Source organism: Dipodomys merriami, unplaced genomic scaffold (assembly GCF_024711535.1).
Source record: "Dipodomys merriami isolate MVZ:Mamm:240054 unplaced genomic scaffold, mDipMer1.0.p SCAF_81, whole genome shotgun sequence".
Classification (NCBI taxonomy): domain Eukaryota; kingdom Metazoa; phylum Chordata; class Mammalia; order Rodentia; family Heteromyidae; genus Dipodomys; species Dipodomys merriami.
The window spans coordinates 509996-528352 of NW_027206413.1; the positions used below are offsets into that span (position 1 = coordinate 509996).

General features: G+C 45.3%; 1 protein-coding gene across 8 annotated transcripts in view; it reads right to left on the reverse strand.

Moving 5' to 3' along the window:
• The window catches only part of LOC138819690 (dynamin-3), a 421025-nt gene that overhangs the window by 311046 nt on the left and 91622 nt on the right, over nt 1-18357 (reverse strand). The gene's annotated exons all lie outside the window — the stretch shown is intronic.

Here is an 18357-nt window from a genome sequence, read left to right on the forward strand (position 1 = left end):
TTATAGAATGTGATAGAATGTGATAGAATATACATAATGCCAAATGTTGGTCAAGGCACCAACATGGACATATTCAGACTTCTGCTGGAGAGGACAGAAAAGCAATAGCAAAATATATGTAGAAGACTGAAGATAAAAAGGTAACTATCAACTTCAAAGGAGAGAAAGGGAAGTTAAATACTATCACCTTAGCGAGCTGTGAATAACATTCAGAATCCCAGCACCATGGCTAACGCCTATCACCCTAGCCTCCTATGATTAGAAGGCTCCATCTTAGTAGAGCCTGGGCATGGTAGTGCATGCCTGTCATCCCAGTGTGAAGTAATAATAAGGAGGACCACAGTCCAGGAACATGCCCAGGCAGGAGGCAGCATCCAACTTAAAAGGGCTGGAGATATGACTCAGTAATAGAGGATCTGTCCACCAAAGCAAGGTGTATTGTATTCATAACTGTTTTGTTACGTGGCAACTCCTTTGTACAACTAAAAATATCATCAACGCGGACCACTTCCTGACGGCATGTCTGGTGGCAGCCGTGGCTGCTGTGGAGCAGCCCGAGCCCCGGAGGAGGCCAGGAGAGTGGCTGAGCCTGTGCGCCAGGCCTGCTTCGTGCGCAAGCCTCCTGTCCTCAGAAGGATCAAGTGACTGCTACTGTCCCTTTCTTCTAGCTTTTCTGGGGCCCTTGGTTTCCATTGCACCAATTAACTTGAGTAGGAAGAGCAGACTTTCACCGCCTATGAAATCCAGACAGAGGAAGGAGACAAACAAGAAGCAAGGCAAAAATATAAAGAAACTAAGGAATCTTTTCAGTGTTTTCTTGAAAATCTTAAGAAAATGACTCCCACACCCAACACAAGTAAGTCTCTGAATGAGGTGTGTGTCTTCATGTTTGTTTCATACTTCCCTTCCAGTGGCTTACCCACAGTAGACGATGTTAAGTCTATACGATTGTGAATGTCATGAGGTACAAAAAAGTCTCATAGTTAAGTCAGCGTAGAATTGTAAGGAGGATTGGGGGGTATTCCACTTTGACTTCATTTCTGGACATGTTTTATATTTGTGTAATAGGCTGTTTTCATTAGTAGGTCTGTATTTTGGAAAATTGCTTTTACATAGCAATCTAAACTTAGATTGCTTTATTATGTGTTAGGGAGGCATTAAAATTTTTGCAATAAATTACTTATTTTCAAAAATAATAGGAATAAAAAATGTTAAATTAATTTTTAAAAACATTGAGAGCGTGAAACAAGGACCCGGGCTGAGCCGCTGTAACAATGTGACGCACAAGACACTGTGCTGAACACGAACTTTACAACTCAGGGATGGGGTGGGGCGGGGGAGGGAAGAGTTGGAGAGTGGGGAGGGGAGGAATGGAATGGTAGGGGAAAAATAAAGGAGGGTGTCACGATGCTCAGTAGGAAATGTACTCATTACCTTACTCATGTAACTGTAACCCCTCTGTACATCTTCACAATAAAAAATACATATTGAAAAAATGTTGAGAGCCAAGAGCTGGTGGCTCACGCCTGTAATCCTAGCTACTCGGGAGGCTGAGATCTGAGGATCGTGGTTCAAAGCCAGCCTGGGCAGGAGAGTCCGTGAGACTCTTATGTCCAATAAACCACCAGAAAACCGGAAGTGGCACCGTGGTTCCCACGGTAGAGCGCTAGCCTTGAGCTGAAGAGCTGAGGGACGGCGCCCAGGCCCAGAGTTCAACCCCACGACCAACCAAAAAAAAAAAAAAATGTTGAGGCCCCGAGTTCAAATGCCAGTACCAAAAACAGCAGCAACAACTGCAACGAAAAGTATTCAAGCTACTTGGGAGGCAGAGACTGGAAAAATACATACAGTAAGTCCCAATAAATAAATAAACAAATAAATAAGTAAAAACCTTGAGGAGACGCACAGGTAATTTTTTTGTTTGTTTGTTTTGTTTTTTGGTCCAGTCGTGGGGCCTGAACTCTGGGCCTGGGCGCTGTCCCTCAGCTCTTCAGCTCAAGGCTAGCCCTCTACCACTTGAGCCACTTCCAGCGTTTTTCTTTTTGCTTATGTGGTGCTGAGGAGTCGAACTCAGGGCCTCAGGCATGCAAGGCAAGCGCTCTACCACTGAGCCACCTTCCCAGCCCCACACAGGTATTTTAACATCTGATCGAGTATATACTGCTGACAATGGCACAAATGCATCAATTAACAGAGATTATCAGAATGCACAGAAAATATCTATAAAAAAGGTCAGCTACATGAAGTTCGCAGACTCTCTGCTCGGTAATGGCTCTGTGAGGCTGCGTCCCGCTGCATCCCTGGGTGGCAGGACGCTGCTGCACCGCAGGGCACGGCACACCCCATGCTCCTCCAGCGTTCAGAAGGCTGCACCGGTTCTCTTTCCTTCCTTTCTTTTCGGGTGATGGTGCTGGGGCTGGAACTCAGAGCCTCGCGCTCGCTGCGCAGGCCTTCCGTTCTCGTGATGAGCTAGGCCCTCAGCCCTGTTTCTGAGAGAGCGTCGTGCTGCGGTGCGTGCCTGGGTGTGACCCGCCGGAGCGGTGTCCGCCGTGTCCGGGTGGCGGGCGCATCCCTTCACAGCTCAGCTCTCCTGCTGAGCTGGCCGCCTCTCACACGGCCGTCACCCCAGCCTCAGCCTCTCAAGTAGCTAGCTTCACAACCATCAGTCACCAGCGCCTGCCAAAAGATTCTATCTTTGAAAGACAAATTTTATGTGCTCGGTAACTCATTGAGAAAAGGGAGAAAAAAATGACTCTGACTTAAAATTGAGTAATAGGTCTCCAGTCTGGCAAGCAGGGAGCTTGGATGTTACTACTCCATCCTAACAGCACACAGAAAGCTGAACAAATGGAAAAACCAAGAGCCCTTCTTATCTGGCAGGGATGTGAGATCACAGGGAAACCACTGCCAGGAAGCTTTGGAGAAAAAAGGGAACAAAAATAACCACAGTCAGATGGCTCACACCTGTAATCCTAACTGCTCAGGAGGCTGAGATCTGAGGATCCTGTTTCAAAACCATCCCCAGCAGTAAAGTCCATGAGACTCTTTACCTCCCATTAACCAGCAAAAAAAAAGCTGAAAGTAGAGCTGTGGTCCACGTGGTAAGAGCTTAGCCTTGAGCAAAAAAAGCTCGGGGAAGCAGCCAGGCCAAATAAATAATCCCAGCTTATCAGAGCAGAAACCCACAAGCGAAAGCTCTGTGGGCCCAGGGCTGGAGCAGAGAACCTGAGACCAGAAAATCGTAGGGAAAGGATCTCCAGACGCCGCTGGTCAGCAACCAGGAGCCACGCACACCTCGGGGAGGGGCAGGAGCTAGAGCTCGCTGCGTGGGGGCCAGCCACATTTTTGCTAAGTCTTGCTTCTAGAACCTCGAGCAGGTTCTCAGAGTGAATGTCAGGGAGACAGGGAGATGCGGGGAAAGCTGCCAATTTAAAAAGCACCAGAGCTGGTTAGCTGGAAATGAGACTCACAGTCTTTCCTGCCTCAGCTGGCTTCCAACCGCGATCCTCACATCTCAGCCTCCTGAGTAGCTAGGATTACAGGTGTCAGCCACCCGCATCCAGCTTGGTTTTTGTTTTGTTGTTGTTGTTGTTATTGCTGCTGTTTCTATGGCAGCTTGTCACAATAAATACAGCTGTTCTAAAAAATAAATAGATAAATAAAAATAAAAAATAAAAAGTACCAGAGCATTCGGCTTTTGACAGCACTGGCCTTAGGAGAACCTATTAACCAGATGTTCATCGCTGGGGGCGAGGGCAGGGCAGGGGTGGGTTCAGAATCAAGCAGGTCTGAGAGAAGGAAGATACTGAGCCGGACCTAGCCATCCGGTCTCACCTAAGGGGTGAGGTGGAGACCAAGAAACACTTAACTCTGTTCTCATTCCAGAGGTACATGCCCACTAGACTACTGAGACCTGATCACGGGACTATTGAACAGTTCTGCTCCCTCAGTACCTTACCACTACGCTAAGGAAGGCCTGTTTACCACTGCATCCTGTTCACGGTCCCCAAGGCCTGGCTATGGGGAAAAAGTTACAAAGTACACCGCAGAAATGGCCATTGGAAGACACAGAGCAAGCATCAGAACGAGATTCATATATGGCAAGGATGTTACACTTAACACTCGGGAATTCAAAATAACTGATTAATATCCTAAAGGCTGTATGAAAGAGTATATACAGTCTGCAAGAACAGATGGGCAACTTAAGTGCTAAGAAAGAAATCAGAAAAAAAATGCCAAGAAAAAGAAAAAGCCACAGGAACCGAACACCTGTGCGAAGTTCAGTGGTAGATTGGACACAGATGAAAACAGTAAGACTGAAGATGTCTCAAAAGGCTCTTCCAAAACTGAAATGCAGAGAACTGTGACACCTCTTCAAAGCATACTATGTGCAAGGGCAAAATGGACACAGGAGAGAGGAAGTGGTGACAAGAACAGATACTTGATGCAATAAGGACTTAGAATTAACGCCAGATACCAAATCACCGATCCAGGAAGCTCAGAAAATACCGAACCGGATACATGCACCAAAAACCTGTAACTACACATTTTATATCCAAAATGTAGGAACACAAAGGAAAAGACAAAAAATAATCCTGTAAAGGGCTAGACGGGAATGTTTTTTAAGACGGACCTACTTATGAACAAAGATAAGAAATATACCCAGCTCTCAGAAATCACGTAAGCATAGAAGATAGAGTGATAAAATGTTCAGAATGCAGAGAAGTAGACCGGGGTGGGGGAAACAAAGTTAGAATTGCGTATCCCATGAAATTATTCCTCAAAAACAAAGGAGACATAAATTTGCCTTTCTCAGACGAAGACAAATTGCAGGAGCTTTCTTGCCCTGAGGTTTGCACACAAGAAATGCTAAAAGAGAAGACGGCGCTCCAGAGAGAAGAAAAGCGACCTCAGTCCGAAACCCGATCCACATAGAGAAAGGAACAGACTGGAGAAAGAATAAAATTTTAATTCTGTATATTCTTAATTGAGCTAGCAGGTAACTATTTGTTCCAAATAATAGCAATAATGCATTTATTACTATCTGTTCCTGCTCATGAGCCAGCAATGCCACAAGAAATAGGAGGGCAGAATCAAGGTTATCTTGTAAATTACAGGACACTCACAGTACTCATGAATAAGCATGGTGTTGTATGAAAGTGGATTTATAGGGCTAGTGGCATGACTCAGAAATGGAGCACCTACCCTCGCTAGCTCACGGCCCTGAGTTCAAACCTCAGTACTTAAATATAAGGAGAAGCGGGGGGTGCAGATGTGGGACCCAAAACACACAAAGAACTCTTAAAACTATTTTAAAAAATACAATTTATGAAAAAGGAAAAACACCTGGCCTGCAATCCACTGTGCTTACAAGGGGCTTTTCAGTTCTCCATGCTTCTGCCCACCCTCCCACCCTTCCACATTCGTGCCGCCATCTTCTTCAGCTCCCTCTATCCCACACAGTCTCCCGTGCTTTTTTTTCTGCTAGCACTACGACCTGAACTCAAGACTTTTGCATTCCTGCTCCGATTGCTTACGTGAGCCACGCTTCCAGACAGTCTTTTTGCTGGTGACTCCACTTCCTGAGCTAGCTTTGAACCACTGTCCTCCCCAGCTCAGTCTCCCAAGTAGCCAGAGATTACAGGTGTGAGCCACCAGTGCCCACCCTGTAGTCTAGATATGCTAAGCCTTCATATGGGCGGGAAACAGAACGAGAAGCTAGCTTATGAAATCAATCCATCAATGGAAGATATGTTTATTTCTTAGAAGACCTGAAACATAGCTCCGGAGAAGGTGCCAGTTACCTAGGTTTGTTGTGGACACACAGTGACGTTCTTATAAGAACACTACCATTTCTTACATTTACATGTGCAACTAAATAATAAGTAGTGTGTTGTTCCATCTGATTAAGAAGTAGGATAAAACCAAACCACAAACCACATTATCAGATGCCAGAAAAATAATCTGGAATGCAACATGCACCAAAACAACAGCAATAAGAAAAGTCAATATAGGTCTAACGCAAAACTGTGTACTGCAAAATTAAAGACAGACAGGAAATTAGCCTTAAGTTCATGCATTTTTTTTGTTTTGGGTTTTGGTGGGAGGAAGGTAGGTTTGAAATAAAATGTTCCTATTTCTACTTGGCAAAGTTCACGGAATATTTTACTTCTGAAAGCAATCAATGATGAACAGAAAGGATTTCATCTATGTTTTCTTGTGCATTTTCCATGAATATCATTTTCTAGTTACTTCCCACTACTTTGAATAACACAGTTGTCATTTGCAAAATCACCAAGTAATGTTTTCTGTGATACTAGGTTAAATATTCTGTAAAACAGAGAAAACAAGAATTAGCCAGACACTGGTAGCTCACGCTTGCAATACCAGCTGTTTGGGAGGCTGGAACTGGGGTGAGTGTGGCTTGAGGCCCAAGCTACGTGTGTGAACGCACACCTGGGGGGGCCGTGACACCAGCCCCGCCTGGGTGGAAACGCCGCTTCACGTGATTCCAGAAACAAGAGGAAACATGAAAGCCGGTGGGCCAAGGCCAGGGACACACCAAGGCACAAAGCGAGAACCCATCTTAAAATAATCAGTGGAAAACAGAACAGGGGCATGGCTTAGCAATCTGGTGCTAACACTCACTATGTGAGAAAAACTGGTAAGTTTGGATAGAAAAATTAAAATTAGTTCTTCAAAAGATATAGTTAATGCATATGAGAAAATAAGCTAGTGACTGACAGAAAATATTAGCAACATATAATGGAAATTTTTCCCCAGAGTATATTTGGTAAACTCATCACTTAATCCCCAAATGACAGAAACTCAGCTCAAAAGAGGCAAAATGATCTGAGGGCCCATCTCAGTGGTCTAGCCCTCACCTAGGACTGTGAGCCTTTGGGTTCAATCCACAGCTCCACAAAATAAATGCTTAAACCAAAGAGTCGCTGCAATATTTCTTAAGAGAGCTTATACAAATAGCCCATAAGGACATGAAATCCATTTGTACAACTGCTTCTAATCTTATAATAACTAAGGAAGGGAGGGAGAGAGAGAGGAAGAGAGAAGGGGAAGAAGGGAGGGGGAGGCAAGAAAGGAAAACTTTTATACTAATATACGTAATCACTGTTTTATTTGTAATAACTCCACACTTGAAACTACCCCCAAAGGCCCATCAACATGCAAAAGGTTTAACAAAATGTAATCCAAATCACTGACTTAAAAGAATGCACTACTAAAACAAGCAGCAGCACAAATGAGTCTCGACGTATATGTTGAACCAAAGCAGCGGGCACACAGGGCCTGTGTACCACTCTCTCTGCAACTCTAGAAAAGACGAATTTAACGGATAGTGACAGAAAACAGTTGCATGGTTTCCTGGGGCCACAGTGGGTACAAGGGTAGACACTCACCGGCAAGACACAGACACAGCTTTGTGGGTGACGGAAACTTGGTCAGTTGTGGCTGTGATGGTCTGTGAATGTATACTTGTCAAACTCTTAGCATTTCTATCTCCCTGTCCAAGCTATGGGCTCCAGGGGCCCCACAAATTTCAAGAGAACAGGAGCAGGAAGGTACTGGTGCAACGAAACAAAGAAATAAAGTAGATTTAAGAGCTATGCCTAGGGAAAATCCTTTGGTACAGTTGTTTATACATGGAAGTAACCAGAAACAGATAGTTGAGAAGTTTACTAGTTTTTAAATTGAATTCTCAAACAAACAAAAAGCCTGCCTTGAAGAAGCTTTTGAGTCTAAAACCAGAAGAAAAAAAAGTCACCTTTCAAGCACAACTTTTTATGAGAAGAAAGCAGGCGTGGGTGGCCGTGTTTCTCTCTGGACGGGCATCATCCTGCGTTTCTCCCGTCAGATACGCCATAGCAGAAACCGGACAAGGAGGAGGCCGGGGCCCGCGCGGGCCAGGTCAGGGGAAGCCCTGGATTTGATGAGAGACCTCCGCGTGCCCGGGCGGCTGCAGGTCGCACACCTAGCCAGCCAGCTCTCTGCCATCTATTTGGGATTCCGAGCAAATACCCCAGATTCCTGCCAGCTGAGCACAAACTGTCCAGGGCAGAGCCCCACCCAGAGGCTTTCTGTCCTTTACTAATCCCGGCCGGGTGGCTTGTGAATAGTTCGTTAATACCCTTGATCTGTCTCGGGGGGTGCCATCCTTCACTCCAAACCCCAGCTCTCTGGTCCTCAGTCTTCCCTGAGCAGGGATTTCTGCTACAGCAAAAGCTTTCATTAAGTCAAGCTTAATAAGGAACATGACTTACGAAACACAAACTACTTGCACCCTTACCAGAAATTGTGCATTTAAAATGTCAAAATACGGCCAGGTGCCGGTGGCCCTCGCCTGTAATCCTAGCTATCAGGAGGCTGAGAGCTGAGGATCACGGTTTGAAGCCAGCCCAGGCCGGAAAATCTGGGAGACTCTTAACTCTAATAAACTACTCAAAAAAAGCCAGAAATGGTGTTGTGGCTCAAGTGGTAGAGGAAAAGAAGCTCAGGAACAGCGCCTAGGCCCAGAGTTCAAGCTCCAGGACCAGCAAACAAACAAACAAAAATTCGTACACAAATGTTCAGGGATACATTATAGATGATCGCCAAAACAAAATTCCTCATATTAACACCATGGAATGGCAATCACAAAAACAGAATGAAGCAGTGATTCATGTTACGTAAGGGTGAACCTTGCAAACATTCTACGTGAATAGTAAGCCGAGTCACAGAAAACCAGACATTGTATGATTCCAAACAAATGTGAAATACCCAGTTAGCCAGGCTCTAAAGACGAAGCAGCCTAGTGGTGGCCTAGGCCTAGATTGCCACAGCTCTTTGGCCTAATCCATCCATCTATGGTGCAATCTCCCGGCAAAATCAATCCAATTATTTGTCCCTCAACTCCCCTGCTAACCAGTGTTCCTGAGACTCACCAATCGGAAAGCCGGACACAAGTAGGCAGGGCCTCCGCATGGCTGCACCCTTCCTCCTCCCCCATCTCTACGGCTGCTCCAAGTATTTCTCCTCAAATGCCCATGCAACCCCATCCGCTCCATCCTCCTTACATACTCCCAGCCCTAATTCTCCATCAGCCGGTAGCAGCCCTGCTTCCACTCACAAAGATCATCCTCTCAGCTATCTGCAACCAAGCCTCTGTCTCATGGGCATGCACTGGTCTCCCTGTAAGACCATAGCTTCTACCCGAGGCATGCAGCAAGCAGCCAACAGAGGTTGGACACAAAGAAGGGAAGGAGGGAGGGAGAGTGCAAGGAAGGATGGGAAGAAACAAAGAATAAAAAGAGGGAGGAGAGAGGGAGAAAGTAGAGAGAAACAAGAGGGAGGGAAAAGGAAAGATAGCAAGAAAAAGTAAGAAATTGCAGAAGAGGGCATTTTTAATGACCATATTTTTTAATACTGCCCACAACCTAACTATGTATGTATCTAGTCCCATTATATAGTTGAGGGATGGCTTGTAAAAGGTTCCCATAAACTACTTTATTAATGGAGATGTTGAGTACTTCATGGTCATAACCAGATTCTGAGTGAAACTTAATTAGATAGGCAATTAATTGTTCATTGTGTTTTCAATTCAAATGTGAATGAAAGGCATAAAAGCCTAATTACTCTGTAATGTTAAAATCATTTTAATTAAATACTCTTACCTCAAATTGTAAAGCAACACATCTATGCTAAAAGAAAGATGATTTCTGAGAACACTAGAGATTCCTATTGCTATTCTCTAGTACAGACCACAAAGAACTCAAGGAAGGTTTAAGTTTGTTCCAGCAACGTCTTTACAGTGACCCCCAGTGGCAAGAGGAGGAACGGAACGTATCAATTGTAGTAATCCCCATCTCTGAGGTTTCCGATACTGAAGGAAAGAAAGTTCCAGTCTCACTTTACATTATACTTCATCAGCCTTCACATGTTGCTCTTTTGACCCAATTTTTAAAATAATTCAACTTAGACACACACATTCCAGGTCTAAACATATTTTCTTTCTTCAGAGTAAATTTCATGACTTATGGCCATTTTCTTTTTCCAACTAAAATAGCATAGCATAGTAAACGCTTTACAAGTTGAAGATGAATAGTTTATTATAATACTTTAAATTTTAAGATGAATAGTTTATTATAATGCTTCTGGTTCTCTATAAGATGCAAGTTATTCTCTAAAGCTTGCAATAAGTTTTTTTTTCTCTATTTTCAAGGCAAGCCCATTTATACACTGTCTTTCCAAATGGGCTGATTTTATGATGTAGGACTTAATAAATTTGCATTGAAATAAAATAATTTCAAGATCATATAGTACAAAATAGCAACATGCATTTGAACTGTGTGATTCTCACGCTTTTGGAGTATAACGTACGTGACATATTCCCCACACTTTCAGGCAATGTTCTATTCAGACAAGATTGTAAGGCCGTATGCATTGATGACTCTTACTTTCTTGAGAGCACACAGTTAATGTTTTCATGCTCAAGTCTAGTACACAGTAAATGCTCCATTGAAAAGGAGCATCAAGGGCTGGGAAGGTGGCTCAGTGGTAGAGCACTTGCCTTGCATGCCTAAGGCCCTGGGTTCGATTCCTCAGCACCACATAAGCAAAAAGAAAAAAAGCCAGAAGTGGCACTGTGGCTCAAGTGATAGAGCACTAGCCTTGAGCTGAAGAGCTGAGGGACCGCGCCCAGGCCCAGAGTTCAGGCCCCACAACTGGACTCAAAAAAATAAATAAATAAAAATAAATAAAAGGAGCATCAATTGAGCAGGACTGATGATATAAAATAAAATTTCCAAAGAGCACAAAGCTTTGGGCTTTAGCTACTACACTTAATACTCTCTTTACCTGGAAATTAAAACAAATTCTAGTTGATTTTATTAGTCACACACAGGTTAGAGAGAAGCTTAAAATAAATGCCTAAAAAGTGCAAACATGGCCAGGTGCTAGTGGCTCACACCTGCAATCCCAGCTACTCAGGAGCCTGAGATCAGAAGATCAGGGTACAGGGCCAGGCTAGGCAGAAAAGTTCAGACTCTTACTCCAAGTGACCACAAAATGCTAGAAATGGAGGCATGGCTCAAATGGTAGAAACCATCCTTTTTTGTTTTTGTTTTTGTTTTTGTTTTTGTTTTGTCGGTCACGGGGTCTTGAAGTCTGGGCCTGGGCGCTGTCCCTCAGCTCTTCAGCTCAAGGCAAGCACTCTACCACTTGAGCCACAGCGCCACTTCCTAGAAGACCATCCTTGATTTAAAGAGCCATGCAAAAATAGGAGGCCCTGAGTTCAAGCTCCAGTGTGCATGTGTGCGCTCACACAATGGAAACACAGCTTAAAGAGTAAGGTGTTATGTTATCTTTTCGTGTACTATCAACTGATAGGGATTACTGATGCAATTATTTAATATGTATTAAGTTTTCTTAAAGTTGACCAAATACTTAAAGTAAAATCTCAAAGCAAAATGGAAATCCTTGGGGGAAAATAATAGTCTAAGAACTAAAATAATGCATGGAAGACCATTTTCCTGCATGGATCGTGGAATTCCAATGCCGGAGCAAGCATCCGTTCTCCGGAGTGGGCCTGGATTCCCGGCAGTGGCAGCGTGTCCTGGGTCTAAGCAGACCTACAGCTGCACAGATGCGCAAAGTGGAGCTGCAGGCCAAGGAGCTCGGTTTACATCACCTAGAGCCTTCGACTTTCTCCAGATTACAGAGACGGTATAAAAAAAAAACAAAAAAACTCTTGAAGATAAAACAAAGGATATTTGCCTTCAGCAGTAGTCAACTCTGGCCCAATCTGCAAGTTTCTTCTAGAAAGAGCCTGGTGCTTTTCCCAGCCAGAAGCCTCACATTCCGCTCAGAATAATTTTGTTCTCCAGGAAGACTGCTCGTCAGGCTAGATTTAGAAGTGAAATTCATTTGTTGTGAAATAAATCGCTATGAAAGGAGTTTGTAGACGTAGTTGTCTCCCGAGTGAGCCCGATGAATGGCCCTCTGTGTGTCAGACAGGCTTGAAGGGTGATTCTAACATACCCCTGTGCCCCGAAGCTAGCAGGTGGGGGACAGCCCTCGCGGGGAAGGAGCTCACGCACACGTGATCAATCAGCATCCAGCCGCCGTCCCTACAGAAAACTAGGGTTTCTCTGTGATGAACTGCTCAGCTGCGGTACAGTTGTGCCTGTAAAATACACTAATGTCAGTGGCAGGGGTGCCGTTAGCCATTCTGAATGGAAAGGTCAAAATTGGGGTATTTCTGCATGGCCATTTGAATCCATCAGACAAGCTTGAGGCGTAATAGGTAGACACTAAGCCATCACAGATAAATTGTAATCCATCGGCTCACCTCCTGGGCACAGTAGCCTTTCCTTATCCATGGTTTAAATGGGGACGCGGCCCAGCAGCCTGTCTTCAGGGAGAACTCGCGCCGTGCTGTGCCTCAGTCGAGGGCGCTGCCAGCCTGCCTCGTCTGCCCCGCAGGTGCCCGCCTCTGCCCTCCACCCCCAGGAGGGCCTCCCCATGCCTCCATCGTATAAAAGAATGCGTGCTACCGGAGCCCAGGAAGCGGAGAACTTGACAATGTCGCTGTAACTGATTTCCTCACCTCTGAGGTTCTCTTCAACTCGAAGGAGACATTTCTTCCCAACCTTTCCTGTGAGTAACTCACTAGTACTTTTCATGAATCTGTACTTGTCAGGTTCTATGACCAGCTCTTCCTCATCCTGCTGGCTTAGCTCTAGAGTTGGTGGTAGGAAGGTCTTCAACTCAGTTCAACGTTATTTTTCTTTCCCTTGCCTACTGAATCTTTCACTGAGCACAGAGAAGGATTTAGGAGCTGATAAAACATAGACCCCCCCCCCCAGGCTCATGGCCTTCTTCTTTTGGCCCTCTCAAAAGTAGGAAGTAGGAAGTCTGTCAACTTCCGATGTCACCCAACTGTAAACCTGTCGGTGGCTTCTTCCACGAGTATATCGAGCCTTTGTGATTTATTCAATCACCTCTGGGCTTCTGGGTCCAACATCTGGGCAGTGAATCTTCAACATCTCAGCCCGTGAAGAGGCCATTCACCTCCCAACAGCGCCAGCATGGCCTCTTTAACCCAGCTGACTCACAGATCCCCAACCATCCTCTCTTCCCTTATCCCGTTTTCTTTTTTTTTTTTTTTTTTTTGTCGGCCGTGGGGCTTGAACTCTGGGACTGGGCGCTGTCCCTCAGCTCTTCAGCTCAAGGTGAGCGCTCTACCACTTGAGCCACAGCGCCACCTCCGGTTTTCTGGTGGTTTATTGGAGATAGGAGTCTCACGGTCTCTCCTGCCCGGGCTGGCTTTGAACCGCGATCCTCAGATCTCAGCCTCCTGAGTAGCTAGGATTACAGGCGTGAGCCACCAGCGCCCGGCTTCCCGTTTTCTTTTACTTCACAGCACTTAACACTATAACCTCTTCTTCCATTGGAATATGAACCCCCGAAGGCCCAGGGTTTCGTTTTGCTCAGCGCTGTATTTGTAATGGGAAGAGTGGTAACCTGGCTCACAGAGGATGCCCGTTTATTATCTTTTAAATCACTTAAAGCAATCTACTCGTGCTAAGGCTGGATATGCACAATCTGAATTCGTAGTGAGCCAACTGAAGGAAAGGCTCCCAAGTGCTTTGGTGATATCATCCAAGGAGTAGTCAAGTTCAAAGAAAAACGTGAACTCTTCCAAATGGATTTGTTTACCTGCATTTACAGTATGTGCTGTAGAGGTTCAGTCTGTCAAGGGATCTGTTTCTTACACAGATCTGCGCAGAGAACTTCTATTAAATCTACGTACCCCACAAAACAGAAGTCACAAAGCAAAACCGAAGTGAAGGGAACGTGAACAACATTTCACCACATCAAGTGACAAACAGCTTTCTCGTGAGGGCTTCACGTTGTTTAAGAAGTCTGACAGGTTTGTGAGTTCCGAGCGGCGTGGGTGAGCGAGGGGTGTGCCACGGTGGGAAGAGCGAACGCGAACACCAGCAGCCTGAGACACCACGGCCGACTCGTCTCGCGCGTGTGAGTCATGCCATGACCTCTCTAAGCTCAGTTCCAACCACGCAGAAGTGGAGCGACACCGGAGCTGGTGAAAGCGAAGACACACGATGCCCTTCCATAGCTAATTTCACTTGAACAAATACTCTGTCTCCTACAACGCAAGAATGTCCATCCTATAGACCCATCCGTCTGAAGACCCTGCGGCCTCACACATGCAGAACCATGCATGTAAACAAAAGGCTTGTTCTTAAAATAATAGAATCAAGAAAACATCGAAGATGTGTGCAATGCTAGTAATACTTATTTTATAGAGGCTTTGTTTTAAATATGATAGTACACTCAATGTATAATTAACTTATCAACATACGCTTCTCCCAGTATGCATTCAAATACATTTGAGTCCTAATTAGATGAGATTGGCCTACTCATGTCAAACAGGCTTAATTTAGTGCAAACTAACTACAGCCTAAAATAGACTACCTCCAGAAAACAGTGTAATTATGTGTCTTAATGGATAAGATTCTAACTCAGATACCCTTGAATAAAGAATAGGTCTTTCTGTTTAGCCAAGGGAAAGCTTCGGAAACGATGCACGGGAGGTGGTGATCACTGCTCTGGGTGAGTCGACACTGTCACAGCCGGATTGATCGCCCCGCCATCCCAACGCGATAGCTTTCCTATGGCAAGGCTGCCGTTACTACAACTGTGTGCTAACGCCGGATGCCAGTCAGAATGTAGGAATGAGGCCTCTTCTCCAGAAAGGCAGGGAGAAGAGAATGCCACCGATGACGGTCAAAGCCACTTCCTCTGGCCCTGTAGTTACCAGGCTTCACGCAGTATTTATCCCGAGACACAGCTGAACCTCAGTTAACATAACAGGGGTGTATTTGAGCTTGCCCTGTGTCCTTCCTGAGGTTTCAAGGTCTGCATTAGTCTTTTTTTTTTTTGGGGGGGGGGTCCGGTCGTGGGCCTGAACTCTGGGCCTGGGCGCTGTCCCTCAGCTCTTCAGCTCAAGGCTAGTGCTCTACCACTTGAGCCACAGCGCCACTTCCGGCTTTTTTCTTTTTGCTTATGTGGTGCTGAGGAATCGAACCCAGGGCCTCAGGCATGCAAGGCAAGCGCTCTACCACTGAGCCACCTTCCCAGCCTCTGCATTAGTCTTGAATTCTCTCCATGATGGTGAAAACTGGCTACGCGGCCTAGCAACCTGTGGAGAGGAGACGGTGGGGATGGGAAACACCAAACCATGGTTGGGGATGATGGTAATCATTGAACATGAGGAGCAGTGGCCTAAAAGCTGCCATCCCAAGAGCTTTCAAAGCACTCGTCAACAGCCACCGGTGGTCACTGTCACTGTTGTACCTCTGTGGCTGCCTCAGGCAGTGGTGAGGGGGAAGGGAGGCGTGCCAAAAAAAAAAATTAATTGAAAGGAAAAGCTTGGGATGAAATGTCCACAAGTCTCTGAAAATGTGCACTACAATCTAGAAAGCCACGTGCAAGCCTAGAGACTTTGCATATGCTCCGCAGAGACCCCCAAGTCCTCAATTTTTAGGTCTTGAGGTTCTCAAGGCGGGTGGACCGTGCCTCAAAGCTCGGGCAGCCTGTGGGTGTGGGAAGATCCACTGCCGGGCAGTTACAGAGACCCGCTGCCTCGTTAGCTACTGACAAACTGCACAAGACTCCAATGGCCATGCAGGATAGAGGGCCAACTACACAACTGGCTCAGGGTAACTGAACAGGTAACGGTAACCACACAAACAAACCCGGGGGGCGGAAGGGGGCGGGCGGGGCAGCCGGGGAGGGGGGCGAGGGGCGGGGCAGCCGGGGAGGGGGGCCAGGGGCGGGGGGGGCGGGAGGGGGGGAGAAGAACCTTACTTTCAGTGCTACCACATTATTAACTATCACACTTCCAACAATGACAATTTAGAGGCGCCAGTAAGATAAAAATTATGGCTGATCGGCAAGAACATAAATCATCAATGGAAATCACCCCTGAAGAAACCCAGACAGCAAAATGAATTGACCAAGCCTATGTTAATTATGTTCAAAGAATGAAACAAAATCATATACAAAGAAAGTATGAGAATGTATAACTGGAGGTATAACTTGCATGTCTAACAAGCACAGTTGGTGATTATAATTGTGTGCGTATGTGTTTGTAGAGCTAGGGATCAAATCCAAGCCCACTACTAAGATAAACACAAACAGAAAGTATGCTTATTAAACTGGATCTAATTTAAATTTGGGATATAAAAATGAAAATAAGTGGTATGAAAATCACTATAGAGATCAACAAGAGACACAAGCAGGCAAAAAGAATCACAACCAAGGCAACAAAATTAAGATGAAGGCTGAGGCGGGAGGGATGGGTGTGGGTGTGAAAGGTGTGGCGTTTGTCAGGAGATATTATTCGCACACTGCTTTGGTACGTGGCAACTCCTTTGTACATCTAAAGGTAAGTTACAAAGTAAAAAGACTGCAGATTTTCAGACAGATCAATGGAGGCTGAGAAAAAAGGGTGGGAAAATAAACAAATAAAGCTTGGAGAGCATGCCAGCGAACTCACGGCGGTGTCCCCTCCAAGGGGGACAACACAGGCTTGAATAAAGGATTACGTTTTCCAAATTTGATCAAAAATGTGCCATCACATCCAAGAAGCTCCACAAACTGAAGTGGAATACGCTCGGCGATCCACATCGACACACGTCAAAATCCAACAGTTCAAAGACAGCCACGGACGCGGGAAAACAGCCAGAGAAAGGAGACTTTCCGTCACTCAGACCCTCGGTGAGGCTAACGGTTGAATTCACCATAGGATAACAGGCAATAATGTGAACCACTCAGAGAGGGAGGAGAACACTGTCCATGAAGAACTTTCTTCCAAAAACGGAAGAAATCGCCATTTCCCCACGGGTGCCCTGGTGTGAGAGCGCCCCTGCACCTGCTGTGGGCCGCCCACGGCCGGTGTGCACCATCATTCCTCCGTCTCCCCTTCGCTTTGCCTTACTAACAAACTTTCTCGGCCTCATTTAAAAAATTAAGGAGAAAGTTAAGACACTCCCAGATCCATGAAAACAGAATCGAGCACCTGTAAGCAGACTTGCCTACCAAAAATACCAATTTGGGTCCTTTAAGCAGAAACAAAAATGTACAAGATGCTGACTTTAATCCTAACAAAGAAACAAAGAGCACTGTCATAGAGAACCACACAATTAAAAGCAATAAACAATGTTAACATATATTTGTTTCCATCTTTGTAACTCTTTTCCTTTCTCTCTGCTTTAAAAGACAACCACACAGAGTGGTAGCTATGGAGCTATCCCATGCACAAGCACACCATTTGTTTGATCAGTACAACACATAGCAAAGGCCAGTGGAGCTGTTTATAGCAGCAAACTTCGGTAGACTGTTGAAATTAAGTTCACATTGATCCAAGCTAATTTGTTATAAGTTAAAATGTTAATATCATCCCTAAAAAAACCCTAAGAAAATGACTTCCAAAAACAGACAAAATAAAGAACAAGAAAATTGAAATGAGTCACTAGAAAACCAATACTTGATCCATTTGTCTGCTGAGGGGCATCTGGAAAATGTGATACACACACACACACACACACACACACACACACACACACACACACACACACAATGGAATTCTGTCCCATCAGGAAGAATGATATTGTACTATTCATAGGGAAAAGGAAAGACTTGGGAAAAACCACATTAAACCAATAAGCCAGACCCAAAGAAACAGGTGGTATGGTTTCCCTGACTTGTTGTCACTAGAAAGTGGCTACAAATCTCCAAGTAAACACACTGCATGGTAAAAGACATAATCAACCAGACTCCAGACATCCACACGCACAGTGAGACCGAAGTGGTAGAGGATCTCAGAGGCTCAATAGCTGTGTGCATATGAGCAGATAAAATGGTGTTGATTGCAATGAACGCCAAGAAATGGAAACAAGAAGTCTTTTTGTTACTTTTTTGTTTTCTCTTTTGTTGCTGCCTTTTATTTCTGCACCTTGTGTCTTGTAAGTTTGTCTGTTTGAGGGAGGGTAAGGCGGGCACAGATCCTGCGGGAGGAAGGATGCACTAGTGCAGCAGTGCCGCTCACTGGACACCACATTGAAGAGGAACTACACAACGTGTCGGGAAAGAAAAGGCTGGGAGAAAGGGAGGGAAGCAATGGCACTGCTCAACAGCAAGCGTACTCCGCACCTGACCCAGTTCCCTGCGACCTCCACACACCACCTCTACACACACAATAACACTCACAAGGAAAACCAGCACTTACCCAAAAGACGGCACTAGGAGGCTGAGAAAGAAAAAGCCCATTTCCGACTG